This window comes from Pagrus pagrus (assembly GCF_965226575.1).
Source record: "Pagrus pagrus genome assembly, chromosome: 18".
Lineage (NCBI taxonomy): Eukaryota > Metazoa > Chordata > Actinopteri > Spariformes > Sparidae > Pagrus > Pagrus pagrus.
The window spans coordinates 18,532,649-18,559,694 of NC_140202.1; positions in this window are offsets into that span (position 1 = coordinate 18,532,649).

The following is a 27,046-nucleotide window of genomic DNA, read 5'->3' on the forward strand; positions in this document are numbered from 1 at the left end:
GTCATTCAGCTTGCAAGTAGCGGAGTGTGACACCATGGGGTTTGTATGTGCAGAATGGACGGGTGCCATGGGGAACTCCTGCTAACCCCACACCCTTCCACACTAACCCCGGTTCTTCCCCAGTCGCCCCACATCCACATGCACAACGGACATTAAAACGAAACCTGACCCTGGCCCTGGAATCTGTAAGGTACTGTTTTTTTTTTTCCTCCGTCTTTTTCTTTTCTCCTAAACAGGGAATCCTGAAGCTCTCGTGTGTGTGTGTTTGTATGTGCGGCGTTCGTGTAGTCAAGGGAAGGGTCAGAGAAAGGTGAGCAAGAAGCGACGTCAGCCACCGCGAGTGAACTGTCTCAGGAATCCCCAGATTAAAAAACTCCAGAAGGTTGAGAGTCGGAGATAATCACAGGATCTGGAATTCACAATAACAAACTGGCCATATATCTACCTGTCTCCGGCCTTCCTCCCCGAGACGGCCACAGGGTCAACCAAATGGCTGCATTCCATCAACAGCTTTTTTTTCTCCTCCCGCTGGGCTCCCAATGAAGTGTCTGGAAGGATCAAATATGGCCTCTGAAGCTAAAATGTTAACTCTTCTTTCTCTCTCTCCCACCTAACCACCCAGTGTTTTTTTTCATTGGTGTATTTATTCTTGTGCTTTTGAGCCAAAGTTAATACGACAGCGTCACTTTATCACACTCTGCTCTGAGTTTTGAACCGAAACTGAGGGGCTGGATCTTGTGCTGATGATTAATGTGGGATTTCGAGGTAGATGCTGCTAAGACCCCACCGCTGCAGACTCACTCACAACTGTGACTCCAGCTCAGGGCTCAGGGTTGAGGTTAGAGGTTGAGAGCTTTGTGGCTGGGGTTAGAGAGCTTCCTCTGAGAGTTCGGCTCTGCGGCTATAGCGATTTCTGGGTTGAATTAACAGTTTAGCAGGGGAGCTGTGAGCAGTGTCTGGAGGGGGCTGTTGGGGTCTGGTGGAGGGTCTAGTAGGGCAGGTATGATTTACATAGCAGTGAGAGAGTCCAGGATCCAAGTCTGCCCAGACCTTTCCCCAGGGAATGTTGTTGAAGGAGGTGCTGCATTGTGATACTTGTGTGATTTATGTTCCCCGTGTACTCTCCCTTCCATCGCCTGACAACTTCATTATTTATTTCTGTTTGTTGTGATTATTTGCTTTAGCGTTGTTACAGATACTGTATATTGCGTCGTTGTGTAAACCTTGGGTTGCAGCCTGGAGATTTGACTGTGTGCCTGTCTTCTCTTCAGATCTGTTCTCTGTAGAGGTTAGTCTTTGTTGTTGCCCGTGTACCCGTCTAGACGCTGAGGATAATTTGTCCCTTTGCATCCTCCTCCGCTTGCTCCGTTCTCAGCAAGGGAAATTACCTTACAAAGAGGGCAAGGGTTGCCGATTGAAAGTAAGTTATTTCGTCAGTGTGAAGTGTAGTAAATAGCCCGAGGTTAGGAGAAAATAATGATATACAGTCCTGTCCGGAGGGAGAGTACGGCATGAGACACAATCAGACCCTCACAGAAAACTTTCTGAAATGCTTTCAGAGGATGTATTTCATCATGGTAGATTACTACTGTGGATAGCACCACTGCTGGATGGTTATATCATATTCATATCCTGGTGCGGAGTCTCATTGTGCACCAGCGTTCCTCGAAGGGTTGTGCACAGGGTTTAGGAATGGAGGGTATATCTAAATTCAGCTATTGATTAATGCTGCAGCAGAAAAAAACAAAAACGAAAGCCCCTGTAAAGACATCGCCGTCTGCAGTTACACAGCAGACTGTTTAATTCCCCCCTTGCTGCCGCATTCAAATTATTTGCTTTCGCAGTCGAAAATCGAAGGGTTGTAAAAATTGACTTCCTGTACGGCCGGAGAGAAATAAATTTCAGCAGTATTGACAGCAGCAAAACAGAAAAGCTATTGCCCAGCATTTAATTATTGAAGACATTGATCAACAAAGTGATTTATTTGCTGGGGTTCGGTTAAAAGGCCTAATTGAGTCGCAGTGCTCTGTAAAAAGCCTTTTATTTGTTCATTTGGTCTGGATCAGATTGCATGATAACCTGCAGTCAGAAAGTAGAACTGTTTAGTTTAAACGAATGCATTTAATGAAGCCTTTTGAAAGCAGGATTTAATTTAGGTGCATTAACAAAAGAAGTAAAAATGACAGGCTGGTTATTAATTACATGGGCAGAGATAGGAGGAGAGACAAAGCGCTTCAGAAATAGAATAGAAACAATCGTGCAGATGATATTTACAATCTCAGTGCAAACATAGAATCGAGGTATATCTTTCAACGGTGCAAAATATGCCTGCACAAACAGCTGTCACTCTCATCTGCACTCAATACCCTCACTGACGACAGCACAACAAATGTGAAGGTTGATTTGCACAGTAGAGAGGGACCTCCAGATGTCCAGCTATTACACTGCAGTCCTCCACCTCCCCGTATGATCATTCACTCTCATCAATAAGCAGGGAGCAGATCACTCAGACGCTCGTGTTGCCTTGTATTGTGCATGGTCATGGACTTTTTTAGATGTGTCTCAAAAACATTTTTATGTGCCCATAAGGTGGTTTTAGCCTTTTTACAAAAAAGGTAATAAGCTCAGTGAGAGGTGGAAACACCTTTTTCAAATAAGTTATGACATACCGAACATTTAACTCACAACCTAATCATCAGGATAAATGTTGGTAATGTACATTTCAGCAAAAATCACGCATATGTTGCAACTCTTTCAGTCCAATTTTTCTAATTTATGTTGTGAAAATGCTGTGCTTATGATCTGGTTGTATTTACGCACAAATACCACTCGGTTAGGGTTAAGAAAAGATCACGTTTTGGTTTAAAATACCTGTTTTGATCACCAAAAAACAGCTGGAGATGTCCCAACTTCTGAAAATTAGCCCATTATCTCATTAAAAACATCCACTGGTTTCACACTTAACAAATGTTGTAACACAGTCCAGAACAGTGGTCACTGGCTTGGCAGCTTTCTTGCCTGTTACTACACCACCATCCCCTCCACCTCCCAATATGATGGTCTAATCATTAAAAAAATGTAATGTGAACATGATATGACACATTTGTACAAATATGGTACATAGCGTATGGCCCCTTTGTCTGAATCGGCAGAAATGCACCTAATTCAGATTTTCCCTTTTTTTAAAAAACTTTTCTCTTTGCAACATTTCAAGAGTTCAACTCAAATTCGCCCGACAATTAGATGAAAACACAGCTACTGTCCCCAGCTTTCACACTCTGTCCTTATAGTAGATGATAGATGCAGCTTTTGTTGATGCATTTCCCTGGCTGCATTCATGGTCAATCAAATGTTTTGCACCAAACACTGTAATTAATACACCCAGAGGGATTCTGAGGCATCCATATTTTTGCAAACAGAGTCATTTTGCTGCACTTTCATTGTCCGTTTTTACCCAACTTATGCCAACTTGTTATCGAGTTGCACACTATGCAGAGAAAATCATTGGAAATGTTCACACTATAGTTTTTCCCTTTGGGGTTTTCCATTTGTAGTAGGAGTAGCTTTCGCTGCAGATGGTGAAAATAAAGAGTGCAGGGCAAACTGCTCCTCTCTGTCCATCCTAAAGCTCTGGCTCACACCAACACCATTCACAGGGAGGAGAAAGGAGGAGCAGGCAGCAGGATGTTTTCATCAGAATATGTCTCTTAACTCCACAGCCGGTGAGCGGTCTAATGATCTCACTTTAGACGGAGATGGGAATGTCGGGATTAATGGCATTCCAAGAGGAGGGCTGGAGCTCCAGGTTGTGTCCCCGGCACAGTTTGAGACTGGAGGGAAGAGTCAGACAGCAGGACTGGAAGAAATTATGAGATAAAGAGAATTGAAAGAGAGAGAGAGAGAGAGAGAGGTGAAGGAGGGGTGGTGTCAGAGAGAGAAACCACGGGGGAAAAAAAACGAAAAGTGGGTTGTTCATTTTCTGGATAGATAGATCAGATGGAATGGAACCATGCGTCAGAATGAAGGCAGCTGTGCTTTTGGCAAGGACTTTCTCAGCGCACACATGCTTCTCATCCCCTCATACACAACATCTACACTCACACACACACACACACACACACACTGCACACATGGAGGTAAAGGGATCTTCATGGACAGGTGAGGGTTAGCTTTAGTATTAGCTCTGTGCTGCAGGCGTGGATGAGCTCAGCCACTGATTGCTCCTTCATTCTCCCTCTCGGGGGGCTTTAGCCGAGGGAGCGGTGTTTAGCAGGCCCTCAAGGCATGGAGTCATCTAAGCAGCACTAAGTCCTGGAACTGCTTCAGATTACCTGCTGTGTTCTTCAGCAGATAGTGCTGTGTGTCTGCGCTGTGTGCAAGCTGTATGTTTACTGCAGGTTTGCTAGAATGTAGAAGAATATCATTATCAGATTAAAAATGAATGCTTTCATTACTTTCATTAAATCTGTATCTTCTTTCAGCATTGCATCTTAATAAAAAGTGCTGAGCACTGGTTAAATTAGATGTGCAATATCAGTGTATACTAAAGTATGCAATTTCAATATCTGCTATGAGCAATAATCAGTCCCTTCAGGATTTTGTGGGCTTTTATGGAGATTGTTATGGCCTAAAATGCCTGATTTCATGGCAGCTTTAATAGAAAATTGTGATGCATGTCACACATTTTTAGGTATTTTATATAAATTGTTGCAATTCCTATTTCTGTAATCAATCACACATGCTCTCCATCCATTTGAGACCTTTTATTCCTAAGCCATTTTCTTTATCACACGCACGCACACAGTTTGTCACACAAACAGGTGAGCATGCTGCGATCACTGGCTTTGTGATTTATAATACAATGCATATTTAAAAAACTTGAAATGAAACTAAAATCTAACTAACTTCTAGTGGTATCAGGCCTTGCAGATGTTTTGGCGAAGAAACGTTACCGCTGAATTTTTAAATGATGGAGGGTTTGTGGCTGAAATGTCAGAGACAAATGTTGCAAAAAACTTGGATGAATGAATCCAAAATGAGAGTCTTTTCTAGTTTTAGTGAGCTAACCCTAAATAAACACTGAATTAGGAATTTGTATTAAATGGAAAATGATGCGCATGATTTGGCTTTCGTCATACATATCATAAAACTGTGGGGTTTTTGTTCAGCGTTGCAGAGAGCGAAGGCGCAGTCCAGCCAGTCCTGGAACAGAAATAAACTGTTATCCTTGGAAGTGTCTTTACTGTACTTAGTCACACACGCATTTATCATGAGGTCATAAATCTTTGTGAGTGAAGGTTGTTAATGACTCTGAGAGACAGTGGTGGAAGTGCTCTGTCTCCTCCGTTAGGCGGGTTGTGATTCTAGTTGCAAAAGACAGAGCTGTGGCTGGGATAGTACTTTACCTGGCCCAGCACTCCCATGGGCTCACTATACTGGAACGCTCTGCAGACTGGGGGCCCTGGCCTCACGCTGGGCCCGTCTGCATCCAGCGGTTTATGGAGACGCCGCATATAGACTGACACTGACAGTTTGATGTCTGCTTGTCGCCTCTTGTAGCTTCCTGTTTGAGAGTGTAGCTATCTCTGTCTTTATTTGTTTAACTCTTTCTCTCTGCCTCTTCGCCTCTCTTTTCTTATCAGTTTCTATTTCTGTCTGTTATTTTGTTTGAATACAGAAGTGTAGAGCCGGCTGAGCACCTTTAGGCTACGGGGTGTTTTCTGGGTCTGCATGATTGCGGTCAGGAAAACCTCTAAATACTGGTGGGCAGAAATATCAATGTGTAGCGGAGTTGTTTAATATTTCCTTTCCTCTGTAGATATGGACATGAGGGAAATATCCATCTCCTGGGATCCTGACCCCATAGGAACTATCTTTATTCCAGACGGAACTCAAACAATGACGTTTGGACCGAGCAGGGGGCCTATTTGTAGTGCCGGGTCACTTCCGAGGCATCAGCCTCAACCTTTCAGGGCCTCAGTCCATTTTTAGTGGTGAGTGCAGTGAAAATAAGCATCAGCAGCAGTTTGTCTTTTTACAGCCTTGCATCATTTCCTGCCTCCCCCTCGCTTTTGATCATACTTTCTCCGACTCTCCCCGAACACACACTCATAGGCAAACAAACTTGCACCATCCTCCGACTCCTCCGTCTTTCCTCTGTCCTTCTGGCGCTAATGAGTCTTTCAGCTGAGCGATGATAGACTTGTATTTATTCTCCAGGCCGATAATTTTAGGGAGTGCATCTCCACTCTCAGTGCCTGGGGCCCATGCCAGGGACAGATCAGCCCCAGCCCCAGGCACTGAAAGGAATGGGGAAAGAACATTTCGGCATCCACCTCCTCCCTGCCCGATTTGTCTTTACAGTAAATACGCACTCTATACATGAGTATTACTTCACTCTCCCGCAGGCATTGTCACCACTTGATTTTGTTCCAAAACAATTTACCCTCAAAATACAGTTACGCAAATACTCCCAATGCAAGCACACACAGCTAATCCTTTTAGCTCATAACACACTAACAATGGACTAACTCCGAGCAAAAAGCCCGAGGCTACGACTTTCTACCTCCCAGCTCAGTAAACAAGGAAAAAACTGACAAAAAAAGACAACATCATATAAATGTTTCCGCCTGTCATGGAGTCAGGTTCGAGTGCCCCAGCGGTTGTTTGCTTTTGCATATAAACTTCAAAGTTATCAGCGAGTGGCTGTACGTTGTTGTGAGAGAGACCCACGGCATGATGGAGAGCGCCGGGCCGGGGAGACGGAGCAGCACTGTGAGATAAATCTAACATGCCGCACATGAGCTCATTAATTCAACATTTCAGTCCATGTGGATGAGACAGGGAGGGCCTATCCAAACACTGTCCCTCCGCAGCAGGGCTCCGAGCACTCTCAAGCACTCTCTATTTACTGTAGGCCTGCGTTTGGGCTTGTGCCATGTAACACTTTGACCCAGCGAGGGGAGATTGTTGAGACTTGTATCCAAGAAGGGAAACAGGGAAGCTGTTGTGAGTCTCAGCACAGCAGGGTTTGGTTTTGGTGAGCTTTATCATTTTCTCAACTTACTGACACATGCGATCAGTAGTCTCTGTAAATCTTTATGCTGTTTTCCTGTATGACCCTCCTCCATTATTTAAACATACGACAAGGGTGTTTTTAACTGGTTGTAAGACAGTCTAGGATTAAAACTGTGCCACTACATAACCTGCATAAGCAAATGAGACCATCAGTAAGAAGTCTGGCTGGCTAGACTGGCTATTTCTATATAGTTTTTCTTAATACCTGTCATAGGCCAGATTCCCTGCAAAATCATGACATTACTAGGGATACTGATAACTTTAGGTTTCTCAGGTTTCCCGTCATATAAATGTTATTATTTGTCCACAGATAGATACATTACTTCATTGCTATAAATTCTGCAAACAGCTGTTTTGTAAAAAGATATACGGTATTGAAAATGACACAATTTTTGTTAACATTGTGTCAGGTGCGCTTGGAAAACGGGTAAAAGAGTGATCCGGGCAATCCAGAGATTATAGTGGCGAAAGGCTTTTTTTTAACTTGTCAAAATGGTTGAAACATCTTTACAGTGATTGCAAAGAAAACCTATCCCACGCCAGTCCACCCCTACCCTACCCCGACTCTTTTGCACACACGCCCATACCTCTGACTCAATACTTTAGATTCCACCGTTGCTCCCAAACATCCCCTCGGTGTTGACATTAGATCCACAGGATCAGTGTCTCCCCGGGGCAGATGGTCTTTGTGGAGGGGTAGCACAGTTCCCTGGATGCCTGGATTTGTGCTGGAACACGCAGGACGAATCAGAGCACCTGTGTTCGTTTGGTCATAGCTCTGCACATCACATGATCTGTCTGAGGCGGGACGGGGAGTAGAGGGGGGTGCAGCCAGGGCTACATTGATGTCCAGGACTCAGTGCCTCCTCAAACTGACCTCATGTCGACCAAGACTCATCCATCTCTGCCTCCACTTTAGATGACGTCATCTACCATGTTTGATTATTTTCTTTTCAATATCTTGCCTGAAATGTTGAATTAATACCATAAAATTCAAATTGTCCTCGCAGAATCTCGATTAATAATTTAAAACTTTATTTATTTTCAATAAACAAACTCTCTGGGAGTTTCTCATTGTAATTCTGCAGCACTCAGACCTTTATTCTGTACACCTGGCTATTATTGATGTTGTCAGAAATGAGTTATAAATAATGCTTACTTTTTGTTGGCACCACAGTTCATAGAAGGTGAACAGGCACAACGTCATAGCCCAGTCATCTTTCATACGTCCGTAGGATAAGCTTCAGGTCACCAGGCTTGATGATATCAGCCTCTGCTACTCTTCCATCGGAGTGATACCACATGCTGTAGCTGGTCTTTAGGTCTGGGAAATATTATTTTGAGGTGAGGCCTCGTGTATACACCAAAGAAGCACCGTACTGTCCCAAAAAAGCAGCTTAATGTGGAACAGAAGTGCAGTGTTGCACTATTGTCCAGTGCATTAACCCCAGTCAGCTTATGTACAGTATCCTGGAGAGAATGAAGGATTCTCTCTTTTTGTTGCCACAACTTTTTTGTTTAGAGCGGCAACATTTGTATATTGTAATATTTGGCGGTTCAAGATGGTTTTAGACTGTTGGTTGGACAAATTAAGCAATTTTGAAGATGTTTGTGATTTTTTTAAACTTTTCCTTTTTTGGCATTTTATAGTTGAAACTAGTGTTTTTCAATCCTGGTCCCCCTGCTCTGCATGTTTTTGATGTTTCTCTGCACCAACACACCTGAATCAAATGATCAGCTCGTCATCAAGCTCTGCTGAAGCCTGATAACGACCCACTCATTAGAATCAGATGTGTTGGAGCGGTGAACCATCTAAAAACATGCAGTGCAGGGGGCCTCCAGGACCAGGACTAAAAACTGGCCTAAACAATTGATCAGTTAATTCTGTAAATAATAGGCAGTTTAACTGGTAATGAAAATAATCGTTAGCTGCAGTCCTACTTTTTTATTTTTTTACTTCTGATTTCTTGTTTTTTTAAGTTTCCACTCTACTCTTTTTTCTTTCCTCTTTTCCATCAGAGTCTTACTTCATGTTTCCGTTACATTTCCTGACTTTTCCCTCTGCCACTATATCTTAGTCTTTCCTAAAACCAATACATGTATCTCACAGCGTGTTTATGTGGTGTCGGAATATTGGGAAAATGCATTTCCCACTGGGAAAATTCACAATTTAACAACTTGGAAAGTCGGAGAACATTTTAACATAATAAGAAACTGAAACAAAAAACGTGCATATTTGTGGAATATATTTCATGGCTTACACGATCCGTTTCCTTTGCTCTTCTTGTCACTCAAATACCGGAAACAGCTGTCATTGTGTGCTTAAACGCTCTGAGTGATAAAATGCAAAACATCGTCGATGTTGCAATCACCCTTGACACAACATGAACACACCGAAGTCTGAAGAAAGTCTTCCAAACTCAGGAAGGGAGACCATCCGAGGAGCACATGAATGCAGCATTAATCATTCTTAAACTGTTGAATGATTGCATTTGAGCCAACTGTTCTTATCCAGGGGAACTCACACAGGGGGAAGTTTGGTGCTGTAAAAATAGCATTACAGTCCAGTAATAGTCCTGCATGTGTATGCATAATTATATAAACTGTTGCATTTCCTTTCATATTATCGTCACTCCTATCCTAAGAAATCCAACAAATTGGAAAAAGTTACTGACAAAGTATTCGTCGAATGTTAAGTTCAAAAATTAAATTAGTAAAACTTAATTTCATTTGATCCCCCAGCCACTCAAAGCCTTTAAAATCATCCTGTCCGATAGATGTGATGTGTGGTTGTCCTCTGCCTTGTTCATCCCTGCTGTCACACTGGATGACAGGTAAATGACCTCTGAAAGTGCAAATACTGTCACTCCACTGTCATAAATGCCCCTGCATAGCGAGAAGCAACATGCATATTTATGATGTCGCATAAACACTGCCCTTACGTCACACCGGCAGGCAAATGTGTACCTCGCCATGCCACTCATCTCCCACCCTCCAGAGCCCCGATGGCACGGAGCACCAAATGAAGAGACGTCAAAGAGAGTGCCAGCCTTTGTCAAACTCAACATGGTGAATTCCATCTAGGCAAAAACTGGAAAAAACACCCTTTAATCTGCCCAGGGGGGAATTATTCCCAAACACAAAAAAGTGATAGGCGTGTGGCCATTTCATCCTGTTTTGATTCGGAGGCTTCTGATGGGATCTAAAGTGCATGTCGAGGCAGTGGGGCCTGCTGCTGTGAGGTATCAGCCATCCTAACCTGTCAGAGGTGCGAGACTTTTATAAACTCTGATGATTAGTGGATGATGAGTCCAGACATGTCGCTGACTGACAGCCTCACCGCCCTGCCAAAGCCTTAATCCAGAAGGAATGGCGGGAGGCGAGGCCGGGTATTAATCCTGCGAGTGCTAGCTTCATAACAACAGAAACACACAAAAGCATTCTTAGCAATTATAAATTGAGTTTAAGCTTCACATTCACAAGTGCATGAAGTCGTTTTTTTTTTTGCTCTGCTACTTTCGTACCGGTGAGGTGCAGTTTTAATAACGAGGGATAAATTCTGGGACGAGCCTAAACAATTGGCCACAACTGGTGTGAAATCCTTTTTGCTCCCCTGTGAGGTGCTCCGGCTCCTCCACCACACCTCGGCCCATCTTTCCTCTCGGTGGGGTGCCCCCGATGACACCTCCGGTTTCCCTTGGCAAGGCAGCCAGACTTCCTGTATTTCTCAGCCATGAGATATCGCATACAGTATGTGCAGTTGTTGGCAAGGAAAAGCTGCAATAAATTCAAAACAGACGTCTAACTGTTAATTGGTTTATGTTCTTTTTGTTTTCCCTCTGGCTACTGTTGTTAGTCTGACTTTTGCATCCTATCTGTTGGAAATAAAGAAGAGCAAAATGTTTAGTAGTCTTTTCATTGGTCTTACACACTCATTCTTGCACACAAAGACACCACAGTTCAACCAAGGCGTAAGTGGCACAGGAGTGATTAAAGCCAGCTTTTACGAAAACCAATGCTCTCTGACCTTCGCCCTTCCTAAACGCTGCTATCCTACCTTGAACGCTGGGTGCAACTCATTCAACCCCTTCCCGCAGGTCAGCTAATAACGGAGACATTTGTGAAAGATGCTTCCCGAGTATTAATGTATTGAAAAATGTGTTTCCTCCCTCCCGAACGTTTCACATAACCTCTACTGTTAATGACGCTCTTGTTGCAGACACAGAGCTGGCTTCCATGAGGATCCACCTGAAAAGATGGTCTTGCCAGAAAGTCTGGTGACCAGGAGACGGCCCTTGCCAACATCCGATGCAGCTGGCTGCAGCTTCTCAAGGTCCACGCTGAGAAAGTTAAGCGCTCAGGGGCGAAGAGCATTAGATATTTAATACTTTATTCCTCCTCGATATCCGTTAAAGTCAACCACAATCCCCAAACTCGATCCCTGCAGACAACTGGGGTCAATTTGTCAGTATTGTTGACTTTAGCACGCCACAGTTTTGCAAGAGCAGCAGCTACAGCCGCTAATGCACTTCAAAACATGTTCCTGATGTAACTAAAACAGCCACACAGAACTCATTGTAAGACGTCTTTCAAAGCACCGCCCCAGCAGATGGGTATTTATCCTTGTAGGTGTGAGTTGATTGACAGGTGCTTTGGAATGTTGCGTGAAGCCGTTTCACAGTTCAGTGTCAAGGTTATGGTGCATCACACAAATCCGTGCTAATCGTAGCCCCTAGTAAGCTCCACCTGACAGCGAGAAACTCCACCGACGATGAATTGTTGACATGTTTTCCGAAAACCAGCATGCCCAGCACATTATTTCCCCTTAAGCCTATTCACAGTAATGGGGAGCGCTGAAAGGATTTTTGATTGTCTGCTAAAAGTATTTAATGCACAGCAAATATTTTAGACACTGCTCATGGTGCGGAAACAATACATACAGTTTCCAGCATTCTTGGTTAATCAGGCGGAAAAAAACAAACCAAGCCAGTGGGAAGAAAGGAGAAGAAAAATATTGGCCTTTTAGTGTGTGTGTGGATGATCTGATCCTAAAGGAACTTTTAAGATTTTTTTTGCTCAACTGTTTTTCTTTCCAAAAGCACACCATGTCGAGCAAGTGTACGAATACGCACCTTTTCCCATCTAATTGTTAAATAAATGAATGATAAGATCACCAAAGGAGTCTTTCTTTGATTGAAATTTAACAGCATTACTCTGAAATGAACTGTATGCCTCTGCCCTGCGGTGTTTAAAAGGATTACTGGAAAAACACAATATCTTCTTTGTCAGCACTTAAGGTCTATATAGCCGTGCCTCAGGATATCCCTTTCCCGAAAGGAAGGATTGCCCCATTTTTTTTTTTTTTTTTTTTCAACTCTCACGCTGCTCATCACATTAACACCTCAGCTACACTCCAAAGCAAAAACTCCCTCTTATAATGGGATTAGTCAGAGCAAAGTTGTCATTTCCTAATGTGGTGTAAAGTGCTACGGCCTTTAAGACGAGATGAAAATGGACGTTTATGTCTTTTTTGATCACGTTGAACGAGAGCAAAAACGGATGCGAATAGACACGTTCTGCTCCACAGATTCCAAGTATTAGCCCGACAGAAACTTCTACTTTCCTGACACGGATTTCGACAGGATTGTGTGTCGTTCCTTGCACTGTCCTCCTGTATCGTCTAACACCCTTCACGAACCCCTCCTCCCTGTCCCCTTCCAGATGTTCCTTTTGACTTCCTCTCCATCTGCCATTCTCTCCCTCTCTCTACCTCTCTGACAAAATCAATAGCAAGTCCATTTGCCATATCATACTGTAGCGTCTCCCCAAACTCCGGATGGTAATGATGCGATGATAACCCAGGGGTGAGCCGCGTAGGGGAGAATTTTAGACTGATCAATACAGCTGGTGTACAGTATGACAAGGTTTGCATGAGGATAAACCATCCTTTTGCTACTTACCGCCTATTTTTAGATTCTTAATATAATACACAAATGTGAGTTAAAAGGACATTTTACGTTAAATATTAAATTTTTTTTACATAAAATATTTAGTTATAATTTTGGGGATTTCTGTCCATCATCGTTAGCTGGTTTAGGGTCACATTATGGGTCACAGACCTTGAATTTTCTCCTCCACACTGTCCCTGGACAGTAGCGGTGATATGAGCCACCATGACATCACTCCATTAACGTGCTCCTCAGCCAAAGAGAGCCAGAGAGCGGCCCTTCCTTGGGGGAGATTTCAGCGTGGGTCTTTTGCGTTAGGAGCTGCTCCAGCAAACCCCACTTAAAGCCAGCCTTCTGCTTCCTAAACATGGATTTAATACCCTCATTAATGATATATGACAGGGGAGATCAATGCAGACTGCGAGTTAGAGCCTTGGATCTGTGTGTGTGTGTGTGTGTGTGTGTGTGTGAGAGAGAGAGAGCATCTGTACGTATCCATGTGTGCATACATATGTGTTTATGTGTGTGTGTGTGTGTGTGTGGAGTACTCCATGTGCTGCCTTTAATGGGTACATGCTGTTGAACATCATAGGGACTGGACTGCCTCTGGATATGTTACACCTCGTGGAAGAGATGCCTTTGGAGGTCACGGCAGCTAATTCAAGCAGTTATAAAATAAAATTAATAAAAGATTGGTTTATCTTGATCCATTTGTGGGTAGCTGTTCGATGATTAGTTGATTAGTCAATCTAGAGAAAATTACCAAATATTAGGGTTAGGGTTAGGGTTACCCTAAAAAAAAACCAAATGTAGAAATATGTTGTCATTCACGGTTAGCAACGATTGGTAAAATGCTAATGAAGTGTTCAATTTTTATATTCAATGCAATGAGAGCAGCCTTGTCCCGCCTTATGTATTGTATTTGCAACGTGGTTAAGAGACATTGTCAGCATAGCTCCATATCAGTGTGACATTTTATTCTAGCTCAGTATACAAAATACACTTCATCATAGAGGCACGCTGCCAGAGCCATCCAAATAATCTTCAACGGTGGGATTGAATTTTTACAATTTACAGAGCATCAAGGTTAAAGCCCAAGTTTTAAACAGCAAAACTAAAGCACCATCTACTTGACCCTGTGACACTCCATTTGAAGGGACCCATAGCTGAGGTGATAGCATGTAATAAAGCCCCCAAGATCAAAGTTTGGATTTGATATCCAGCCAGCATGGCCCGCTGAACAGGCCCCAACAAGCCCATCCAACAGCCATGGCAACCATTCAGCGCTTTATTTTCTTATTAGATTGCTCTCCCAGAATTCCATTTTTATCCACATAGATCTGGCCAGTGAATCACCATTAAAAGGCCCATCAAGCTGTCAGGCCATCCGGAGTGCAGGTGCAGCGGGCCCACTCCACTGTAAACAAGCAGCACAGACCCCTGAATAATGGAAGCCCAGACTGTTTTATGTTGTTCAAGGGGACTTAAAGAGATTCATCTCCTGCTGCTTTTCACCAAGTTCGCTTCTCAACTCTCGGGCTGAGCTGCTCAGCGTTACAGTCTCATACGAGGAGTAGAGAGGGAGGGCCGGGGAGAAAAAAGGTTGGATGTGTAGGGGAACGGAGGGGGCTGGGAAGAAATGGAAATCTTTCCCTACATTCTCAAGACAATCACTGCGAGTCTGTGCCAGAAAGCTTTGTTTCTGGAAAGGGGTCTAAATGGAGCGTTTTATGCCTGGCTGAGCACTGACACTAAAAAGCTGAGACTTCTTCATATCTGACAGATTTTCTTTCATTATCTTTTCTCCATAATTTCTTCAGTAGTTAGAGGGGCTGCAGTTCTTTGTAGAGCGGCGAAATGTCTGACTTAACTATTCGAGACACTAGATAATTGCCCGCCGGTCCTTGTTCCCCCAAGGTCAGAGAGAGAGAATGGAAGTGCCCAAGAAAAACAAATGCAGACCATAGTGTAGTTGTCACACGCTCCACTAACACATGTGAAGGCTGGCTCCTCTTTTGTTCAAATAAATTGCCCTGAAGAAGTGCTCACACATAAATGTGTCCCGCATAAACTGAAGTAAGAGAGGCATTTTTCATGATTTGAGAAAATGGTCCTCAGAGTTTATCTTATGTCGTTGAGTTTGAGTGACATCACCCCTCCATTAGATTATTACACACCCGAGATGTGCAGTGTTTTCTAGAAATGGTCTGAAAGATTTTTTTTTTTTCAAAGCCCAACACAGAAAGTGGCGCATGTTTACTTGTAGAAAGTGTTACACTTATCTGAAAGTGGACTTTTTTTTTTTCGAGCAAGAAACTGCAGCTTAAAATGATGTGAGAAAATCTGCCCATTACTGTCCAATTGGAAAATGTGAGCTAGCAAATGTGTGCTAGATATAGCTCTGTGGGGTAGTTAGCACCTTAGTGCCCTGTCTTTGAGGGTGTCTGGTTGTCATTAGGGGTGATGGGCAACAGTACAGGCAGGTGGGGCTCAGCGCTTAAGGTTCGCTGACAGTTTTGCGAAACTGTAAAAGATATTATCCGAGGGGAATGAAAACAGCACTCAGCGGGTCTGTCAGGGAAGACAGACAAGTTAAAACAGATGATGCGCGTCCCGGTGACTGCCCCATCGTTTTAGTGCCCCCGCTACACATGCAGCTGCAAAGAACCCCGGGTCGCCACATCTGGCCGGGCTTTCCTCGAGGCTGAAGGCTGAAGGGCCTGGGGGGACAGACAGTGGAGACTAAAGGAGACCTGTCAGAGCAGACCAAACAAAGGCTCGCTGGTTACCGACAGGCTAAACGCAGAGAGGGCCCAAGACATGCCTTCTCCTTCTGTTTTGTCCTTTCAAAATGACACCTCACAGGGCGGCGGATGGCTTTTATTTCAGTGTTTACAATATGTGGCGAGCTTCTGTTTACGGCAGCTGAGGGTGCTGATGTGATGCATCCGAGGTACCGAGAGGAGAGCACACAGTGTGCCCAGCTTTCACGGTTAAAGATGATGTCATAATTTGAAAGATGTAACGATACCTTTGCTTCTTTGAGATAAGATTTATTTAAAGGTGCCCCAGGAAGACATTTAAATCCGAAGAGAAAGATCTTCACTGACTGATTTTTTTAAAGTCCAAACAAACTAAATGAACAAGCTATCTTTGTTTTCACGACTGAATAAACTGAATAAACAAACTGACCTTTCATATTGTTTGACTTTGGCGGACCCTGCCATCTTTCTAGCTTTAAACAGAGTTCTGGGGACCTTATTTTCCTCTGAGAACAGCTTGTTTATTCAGTTATGGAAAAAATAAATATTTCTGAGTTTGGATTGTCAGTACTGAATTCTGAGTTCCAATTTCTTCTCCAAGACGACATAGTGCCCCTTTAAATACTTGTCAGAGTAAACATTGTCTAACATATCGTCTGGAAATGTAACTAAAACAACAGAATAAAAATATCTCAAAACATACTCGAAATATTTGAACTTCCTCACTCTCTAACTGCCTGCAACACGACACAACTGTGATACTGCGGAGCGTTACACATCATTGAGATTCCATAAACAGTACATTTGTTAAAGGGCGATGTTTCTACTCCATCAAACAACTGGATTTCCCTCCTCACTCCATAGAAGTCCAGGCTTGTGGCCTCTGGCACCGAGGGCTTCAGAAGAGAAGAGGCCCAGGCCAGAGAGGGCGCAGGGCAACATGGGGTGACCGAAGGACACAGTGTGGGGTCACACTGGGGCTCTTCCTGCTCTGCATGCTGCATGCCCCAGTGCTCTGGAGGCCAGAGCCTGATTACTGCGCTGGGATCCAGCCGCAGAGCGTTTTCATTAGGGAGAGGGCCAAGATCATCCAGGAAGGTTCCGGCCCATTAATACATTTGAAACGGCGAATGTAAAGGGGGGTTTGAAAGGGGGACTGTGGGTTATTTTGAAAGGGGAGAACCCTGCGGAACGACCATGAGAGCCTTAGTGAATAAATGCCCTGTGGATCATCTTAACTTCATTTTACTTTTTTCCCCCCCCGTCCTCTCTCTAAGATCTGCAGCCAATTTTCCTGCAATTTAGGATAAATTGTTTGTGAAATCCATGTCGATCCCTCCGCTGGGAATCCATTCACAAGAGATAGAGAAAAGGAGGACTTGGCTGAACGGGAACAATGTATGGAGAATCTGGTTAATGACATCATCTGCTTCCTGTTTCAGACTTATGCTTTTCATACAGACAATCATAACAGGCCGTAGACACAGATTTTGCATTCACACTTGAAGTAGCTTGTAGTGATCAAAGTCGCTTGAATCATGTGTTACCATAGGATATGACACTGACAGATGTTTGCACAAAGCCGTGACACTTTTGATGTGTGTTTTGAGGTCTGGGGCTCGGGGTCAATACAAGCTCACAAATGCAGGAACTGGATTTCCCAGGGTTTGTATTACCTAACACGTTTTCTCTGCTCAGACACCTTCATCTGTCTGCACTGGATACAGGAAAACAGGTTGGTCTGATTATACTGAAGGTTAACTGTGCATCCTCCCTCTCTTTGGTAAATATGATATTTCCCCAGCTAGCAGTTGCACCACTGTTGGTGTTTATTACCAATAACCATATCAAGCCTTCACCGCTGGAGGAAAAGGAATCTCCTCAGGTCAGTTTCCGAACTAGTTAATATTTTATCCTGCGTGGTGCTGTAATGACTGCTATTGATTTTTCATCATCTCTTATTAATGCAGTCTGGTGCCACAGCAAAATGCTAATCATATATTACGCCTCTCTACATTTTTCATGTTAACTTCTTCAATTACTGTAACTAAAAGTACATCTTAATTCAAGGTCTACGCAACCCGACGGCGGTATTTCAGAAGTCTGCTGTGATGCCTCTCCCAGCTGGGTCTTTAATGTGAGTTGTTTCTGACTTGGAATAAAATGCTTACGGCCTTCACCAGCCAGCCAGGGAAATTAGTGTTGACCATGTTATGCAGCCTATGAATTTCTGCACTGATCCAGGCTTCTCTAATATATTAACATGGACAATAGAGACCTAAAATGACCTCCAGTGGTTCAGCGCACACCTCAGACAGTGACCCTGCCAATATCACAAAAGCCAGCCTGGGCCCGCCAAGCCAGTGCAAAGTGAGCTGTTAAAGCCTGACGTGTGTTTTGTCATTGAAGCACGACAGGGAAGAGGCTGACGGTAAGCACTGAGCAGTGCTCAGGGAGCAGCGGGGGTAAAAAGGCTCTGTGACTTGGCAGCAATGGCCACAGTCTGTGCCAGCACAGCTGTCCGGCAGGCGTCTCATTCAGAGCTGCTCCCAACGCGAAAGCGACGACCGATCTATCACTACGGCAGCCGGGCACACAAGGACACAAAGGTGTAAACCCAGCCTGCGGAGGAGACGGGCTCAGCAGTGCGCTGACAGAGCTTTACACGTCATGATCTGTCCTCATAGACTTGCATGTGCTAAAGGGATTTAATTTGCTTGTCTTTTTTTTAGATAGGACGCTGATAGAATATGTTGACGTCTTCATTATACTTGTAGGTCAGTTTTGCAATCACACTGTGATTTTTGGAAGGATTCCCAGCAGCACATTCATTGTATCCCCTCAACACAAAGTGCTCCTTGTTTACTTAGCCCGTGTATGGACGTCTACACATCCAGCAAAGTTTTGAAGTATGTGATTCAGTCAACTGTTAATAACCCAAAAGGCGCCAGGCTTGTGGATCCCTTTTGTTAAAGAAGACAATAGTGAGATTGGAGATTTTATGAGCAGGCCTTTCTCCGTTGTGCTAGGTTTTTGTTTACACTTTCATTATATCCCCACTATTTTATCTGATGCCTACATCCTGAGTCCAATCTCGTGGTTAGGTTTTAATCTCCTGACGCACTCGGCTCACTCCCCTCACTGTCCTGTGCCACACAGGGAATCGGAGAGGGGTTATATTACAGCACATGAATCAAGGCAAAATGAAATGCACTCCAGACGCTTTCAGATGGTTTTAATTTATGGCAGAGGCCTGCGGATACAAAAAAATGCATTAAATGTAATCTGATCACTTTATTCGATGCTGAATTTATGAGCAATCGGGCTCTGTCTGGCTGAGTGACTGCTTTTAAAAATAGACTGTGTGATAGATTGCAGATCTTTAACCAGAAAATATGTTGATATTAACAATAAGAAAGTCTGATTATATTTATGTGTACTTCAGTAAAAGGTAAAGTATTCCAATAACTTTTTAATTAAAGTAAGAGGAAACTTTACCCACCAAGGCTACAAATAAATGCTCTCGGTTTTAAATTATTGAATCATTTTTGATTTATTGAATCTATTAAGCAAATCTAAAACATCACAAAAAAAAAACGATAAAAGGGTTTCAGAGATATGTATAACCAGTCATCTGAGAAACATGTTTGATTTTTCCAGTGCCAGTTAAGCAGGGATTGGCTTTCCCCCGTCTCCTGTGTTGTGGTCTATGTTCCATTGATGTCTCAATTGTAAAAATCATCTCTCATTCTGCGTCCTCAGAGATCAAATCAATTTATGAGAGCTGGATATCTGTCGTTGGAACAAATCCATTACGGTCAGTCCAACCCAGCAGGGCATTTGGCTTGCACATTAAGAGGTCCACAGGCATTTACAGCGGAGTGAGGAGACGCATCAAGTTTTAATGCTCAAAGCCACAGAAACCAATGAGGGATTAGTCTGACTCATTACTTGACAGTAAACCCTTGTGGCATTCATAGAGAAGTGCAAAATGCTGTTGAACAAATATTTTTTTTTTCTTCAGAACACAAGTGATCGGAGGTTGTTTTTAATCTTTTGCTCTGTTGAGCAGATAATGCGTGGCCACAAGCGAGAACATTAGCATACAATCACACCAATTGTTCCAGCCTGTGTGTGGATGCATAGTCTTAGGAAGTGCATCCATCAGCAGTTTCGGGTCCGTGCTGAAAAACAAAATTGCCTCTTCCTTCCTTCAACTTTGACCCCCAGTGCAGCCCGTGACACCTGGTAGGCGAGGATGTTCCAGTGAAGGCAGAAGGATGTCCCTCCTTCAAATGGACTGTATATTTGGAAAACCACAAGATGTGCTATCACAGTGTTCTCAGGCTTGGACAGAGTGTCTTCGTTAAGAGGAGATGTTGATGTCCTTCTGACAGCAGCTTGTGAACATCTGTGTGGGGAGGCTTTTCTCGCTTTCCCACCACCACCACCACCACCACTGTGAGATCAACATCAACTTCAAACCGAGTGCTTGTGCCCATCTGTCTGCTCTCTCACTCTGCTCCGTGGATACATTCATTCCCCCTCTCATTACCAGTAGAATTCCTTTACGTAAAATAACTTTGTCCATACCTGTAACCAAATTTCAGCCATGCTTCAGTCCAAACCTTAATAACCAGCTTTTCAATGGGTTGCCATGAAACTTTGTACAGATATTCATGATCCCCAGAGGATGAATTCTGCTGGCTTTGGCGGTATCAACTTTGCTTCTAGCACCACCTGCAGGTTGTAATAACTATTGGACAGACTGCTATAAAATTTGGTATAAATACCAATGCCCAGAGGATGAATCGTAATGTTTGTGATCCCCTGAACTTTGGATGTATTGCCAAGATTTTTGGTACAGAAATCCAATAGTACTAACTTACCTTTCAAAGTGACAGCGCCTTCCCCTGCCAATTACATCCAATTTGGCATAAAACTCCACTAAATTCACTTTTCTCGAGAGGAATTGCTTCCTTTTTCTAATCAGACAGATAATTTAATAACTGAATCGCAATTCCCATAAGTAGATTTTGAGTCAGTGCACTTAGCATGTACAATATACTGTAGTGTAGACGATTAACAGCGCAAATTGTTGTTTCATTGTTAGCGTTTGTGATTGCATCATCAACAAATGACCTTTATTTTGACAATCTTTTAAAAAGTCTCCCAAAGAAAAACATAGTGTCTTTCCCCTAATCATATCACATGAATGACAGTTAGCTTTCAACAACCTCCTTGGTCTTCACTATAGCCCTCAAACTAACACATACATGGCAACGCAAGCAAATGAAGAACATCTCAGCCTTTACATGTGAAACCATAGTGGGAAAAGTGCATGTCTGCAAATCTTTGTACAAAGATGATGCACAAAGACTGAATATAAAACCCAAGAATGAGGCAATAATTGTAAGGGATGCATGTGATAAGTCCTTTCTTTGTGTTGTTTCTCCAGCTGTACGGCACCTAACTCGGAGTAATTGCCACAATTGTACTCTCAAACTGGAAAAAAGGCCTGTCTGAATGTAAACAAACTTTGGCGAACAGCAGAACCACGGCAGAGCGAAATCACAGGCAGCCATGTTTTGACAAGTGCGTGATGAGTGTCCATACACCATGCGCTCGTTTACAATTAGATAAGCTAACTCCTACCCACAATCCCTTTCAGAGTCTGCCACCCCTTTTCTGCCTGACTGCTCACATAAGCTCTTCTTTTAATGTCGAGTTCTGAGCCCAGTTTTGCAAACTTTCTTCAGTTAAACAAAGAGAGACTACTACTGTATTCCATCTCTTTGCTTTCTCCACTGCTGTTGAAATAGTTACAAGGCCTTGGTGGTTGGTTCTGTAAAGACTGTATGAAAGAAAAAAAGAAAGACTTTTGGATCTTGAAGAAATTATTCACGGCTGTATTTCAGAGGAGCGCTCATATGATGGGCTGTGACAAGTGTACCACTCTAAGCACGTCCCTGCCAGCCTGATACTCGGTGCCGCACGCCTTCCACAGACACCATTAGTGCTCTGAACTGCGAGAAGTGCTCGTCATCACACTCTCGCAGAGGAACATGGTAACATTTCTGAGATTTGAGGTTTGTTTTGAAAGGCTCGCCAAAGTGCTGCATATGATCTGAAATTTGAGTTTTTTTCTTTTAGTCTGGAATATCATGTCAAGATCTGCTCAATATTATTCCCCCGTTTGTAGCTGAGGGAGCAAATAAACACTTTGCTGGTTGCTTTGTACAAAGATTTTGTCACTTTGTAATCCCAGTTTTTGTTTTAATTTGAATAATTTCAAATAAATGTGTTTTTTAAATGACTTCAGTAAAAAAGTTTTGTCATCTGTCAATGCACGGTGCAATTCCAGCTCAATTTTGACAAATATTTTTGCGAGGAACGCAAAATTCTTTCAAAATGACTTCAAGATGCGCTGGTGTTTTGTCTGTAATTGCCCCGTCCTCTATTTTGAGGTCCAGACAAGAAGGGTTTATGCATTCAGAGACAATAACAAAGGAGCTTCGCTTTAGGCCGAGAGTGAGGACAATGACATGTCACCCTTGTACATACACATCAGAGAAAGTGATGGGACTGGGGCTATCCCAGACGACCATAACGACCCTGCACTTTCCTCTCATGCATGTATTGAGATATGTGCGCCTTTGTACCTTTGGTCTATTATCTGTCTGCGACTAGGCCTCCAGCTATCCGAATGAGTCGGGGAGTTGAAGTTGCGCGCGGCCGCAGACCTAGTGCCGTCTGATGGGGAGAAAGAGGGTTCAAACAAACCGAGCCTGTGAATTATGGAGTAAAGCTCGCTCAGAGCGTTGTGTAAATTAGCCTGGTTACATATGCACAGGCCTCAACATGCCCAGAGGTATTAACCAACCTAAAGACAATGGTGACACCCCTCAGACAGTCTGTGTTTCTGCTCGGACAACAGAATTAACGCAGACGTATGACCAAAGAGAGTGTCTTTTGATTTATTCATGTATTCTTTATTTTCTATTTTAATACCAATGTGGTGGAAATTCTCCGACAACTTCTTTGTCCAGCGAGTTTTTGTGCTTTTCCTCCTTGCTTCTCCCATCTCTCTGCTTGCAGCTCCTCAAGTACAACTCACCTTTATCACTAAATGAGAGGGAATGGCTGCCTCCTCCTGACAGGTTATTATTGATCCTTTTCAGCGTGCTGTCAAAGTCAAAACTGCCAAATTGCGGGGTTGGTCTTAGCATGTTGTCCATCCATCCAGGAGCTGCGAGGCAGGTCACCAGCTGACCAGTCAAACAGCTGTCTTAAAAGGCATTTCAATTCTGACAGTGACAGCATTAGGGGAGAGCGGCCAGGGTCAGAACCAAACAGGTCTGTCTGTCAGGGCTGTAACAAGAGTGTGGAATCTTGTCTGCCCCTGATTGCTCCTTCAACAACACAGAAATGTTATGCTAGAAAAGAAAAAAAAAATCTGTGAAGATTTCTGTGAAAATGATTGACTGCACTTGTTGGTGTCAGTCGTTACTGTAAATGTCAGCCATGCGTCTGAAACTTTGTATAAGAGTTTGGTTGGTGTGGTGTGTAAGCAGAGGCATTTCAACTTATTTGAGGCCTATCAGGTCTAACATGCTACACATACGGCACAGGTAATCGTTATGTTATGTTTTCCTGCATTACGTTGTGCTGCGTTACTTTATGCTGCCTTACGTTGTGTTGGGTTATTTTTTGCTGCCTTATGTTGCACATTGCAGTGGTTGTGTTACATTGCGTTACATCGCATTGTGTTTCGCTACATTACATTGTTCCAAATCAGTATTCAAAGGAAAGAGATGCTGCACCATAAAAGAGGCAAAACTAATCAAAAGAGCGAGAAAATTGAGGTCCTCTGTGACGTTTCAATAGTTGCAAAACCCGCAAACATAAAAACAGTGAGGGAGCATTCCTGCAAAATACGAGCGTGAACTTGTTCTCCCACACTTGCCACTGCTTAACACTAACTCACTGGTCAAGTTGACTCTTGAGACTTTGGAACAGTGGCTGATATCTCCCCACCTGTCCTCATTTCTCATTAGACTCATAATTACAATAACAGCGAAGTATATACCCAACCTAAGTACTTTCCGTAAGGTAATAATGGAATACACAAGTTTCTATAAGTCAACACTGACATTTGGTTTCACACAGGACATGAACAGCAGTCTCCTCAGTCAAAATCCTGTCTTTGACACATCCATCCATCTCAACCTCCTCCTCACGCAGACTTTATTGCTCTTTATATTACGTCACCTGACTTCCTCCTTTGCTGCAGTCACTGCCAAAGTAAGCATCAGCAACATCCATGAATTTCATTTAACAGTTTGTATCAGTCATGTCATCAGTAAATGGTACTGCATGTCCATAAATAATAGATATAAGCATAAATCTCAATGGCATAGGAACTTTATCTAGCACTACTAAAAAAGCGCAACTATTACTTTAAAATGAAATATTTTTGAAGGTGTATTTTGAACGTCGCTCAGTACTTTAAGGTGACACTGTTCATGTATGTGTGACCTCTTGTTTATGAGAGGAACTCATCAGAGGACGAGGTTCAGACGCGCCGCCTGTGTTGTCTGCCCATGCAGAACCTAGTGAACCGGTGAACCTGCAAACCTTGAAATGCAGATCTGAGGCCTGCTGAGGAGTGATGACAGCTGTCATAGCTCTGTGATAAAGTCAAACAAAAGAGAGAGAGAGCGCGGAGAGAGCTGGAGAGACAAAAAAAGGGAAAAAAAGAAGAAGCAGCAACTTCAACACTTTTGTGCTGAAGACACAAGAGTAATTTTTTTTGGGTGGGGGGGGCGCTTTGCACTGAATTCTGCTACTCAGCATAAAATGTGTCGGATTGAGAAATAAATAAAAGGCTGTGAGTGACCACTTGAAACGCTGCTGCGCTGCGGGGGATTCTGCCTCCTTTGTTTAGATGCTAATATGCTGCTGTGATAGCAATATAGAATGAAGGGGTCCTCCTCTGCCTTTGATACACATTATCCCTCTGCATCTTTTTTACTAGCCTGGCACAACAAGAATAGTATCCCTTGGAGAGTAAATGAGGCCCTTTTGTTGCAGGCTGACCTGCAGGCACTGAGCAGCCATTAACATAAGCATATGGGTAATATCTAACATTGCTGCCTTCTGCTTTTGTGTACAAGAAATAATGATGCCTCAATAATGTGGCTTTGTTGTACGTACAGTATTGTGCGCTCCTCCGGGGGATAGCAGCATGGCCTTAGATGGTCAGGGAATGTTTCCAATTCAGGTTTCAATCGCTTCATATATTCATATTTAATGTAATGCAGAGATTATCCCAGACTATCTCAGCGACCGGGTCGTGTCCTCCAGTTTTTCTGTGTAAAATGAGCCCGTCTGCCACACACAGGGTCATTACACTGGATCACTTTGCGAACCGCTACGTCGAGGGTGTGTGGGCAAACTTAAGTGAGAACCCCGAGCAGGAAATGGACAGGAGGGGATCAAAATGAGTGATGGAGAGACAGAGTTCGACTGGGAAAAAAGGAAAACACCAAACTAAGAGCGAGGACCTTCTCAAGTTTCATTTTAATAGCACAGGGCCATTTTTCTCCCTTTACGCTAAGCACAGGCCCGGCCATTAGGGCCCCTCTGTAGAATGTGTAAACCTCCTGCTATTAAAACCACAATTTGCACTGTCAGCTCCTATGAGCCAAATCTATGACCACACTTCAGCCCCCTCCCCCCCCTCGGTGCGACTCCGACCCCTTTTTTTCTCCTTTTGTAACAACTTTCAGGCCACAATAACCATCATCAGTTAAAGGCGGCGGGTCCATTACACTTCCCCTGTTCACACAGCCCTGCATTAAGCTAATATTATCTATTCCCAGAGTGGCCCAGCCCTTCACACACCCCATCAATTATTAATCTCCTTGCTCACAGCTAATGTTTGTTCTGAATTATTTAAACCTATCTTCATTTATCAATAAACATAAATGTTAAACAAAGAATGCTGATGAGCGTGAATTACACTGTAAAAAAAGTTTATGAGATTATTTGGATGGGGGGTGATTTATGGGAGCGATATTCACCGGTAATGTTTCAAAGGAAGGACGGAGGATTGTAAAGAGAGAGAGAGAAAGAGAAAGCGGGGGGAAAACATTCTCTCGACACAGCTGGTCATTTTGTTTATGGTCAAATTCGCCACATTTCAACATGTTACTTTCATCTGATCCGCTTTTAACGACTGGATTATTTCACAACACAAGTGAATCCAAATCTGTGTCCCAGATATTTGCCGTTGTTGAAAGCTCTCACATATTAGTCCAGTCCTCCCCAGGGTGCCATTACTGGTCAATACCCCTGCAGTGAGAACAAAATGAACCCTGCGCCTCTGAGATGTCCAACCTGTTAAAAGGAGAAACGAGCAGACATGAGCACAACCTCTCTGTCGGGTCCCGCTCTGAAAGAGAGGCCCTATCCTGCCGCAGCCTTTTGACTAACGAGGGAAAACAGGCAAACGTCACAGTTCTCCCAAAGAAAACACATTTATGGATGACCTATGGAGGCAGGAATAATACGAGCCCTGAAGGGTGTGAAGGAGCTCAGACAGATGTCACCCAAGTCCGTGCCACCTTCCACCGTGGAACGCCGGGAATCCCTCGCCATCTTGCCCCGTAGCGGAGAGGATGGCTCGGAAGATAAGAAGGGATGAATCCAGCCTTGACATATATATTGGTATAGAATTTATGTTAGACAAAGAGAGAGGTGCCTGGGTGTACATGTGCTCAGGGAGGATATCGGTAGAGTGGGTGGGATTGGTTCACCTCCAAAATACCCAAGACCCTCGTATCCAATCCACCTGTTATTATTCAAACAGTCTGAATCGACAGATTACGTTTCACACGGCACAAAGAATGTCAGTCTGCAATCACAGAGATAGGAGAAAGAGCAGCGGCGCATTTATAGTGACACCCAGGGGTATATTTCTTCATGTGGTTTTAGATCACTCGCTGACATTTTCCTTCCATCCTCATAGTCCAAATTTGATGCCCCCCTGCGCAGTGCCTCACCACACCACCTAAATCCCCACCTCCACCGCCGCTGTCTCCTGTGTTGGGTAAACAAGGCGGAACCCTCGTCAGCGTGGTTAAGCTGGCGGCTCGTGACAGAACGCTGAATGAGTGATTTAAGGTTTCAAGTGAGCAGCTTTCACAGTTAATTAACCTGCTGATGGCTGTGCATGTGTGGAGAGGAGCGAGGGAT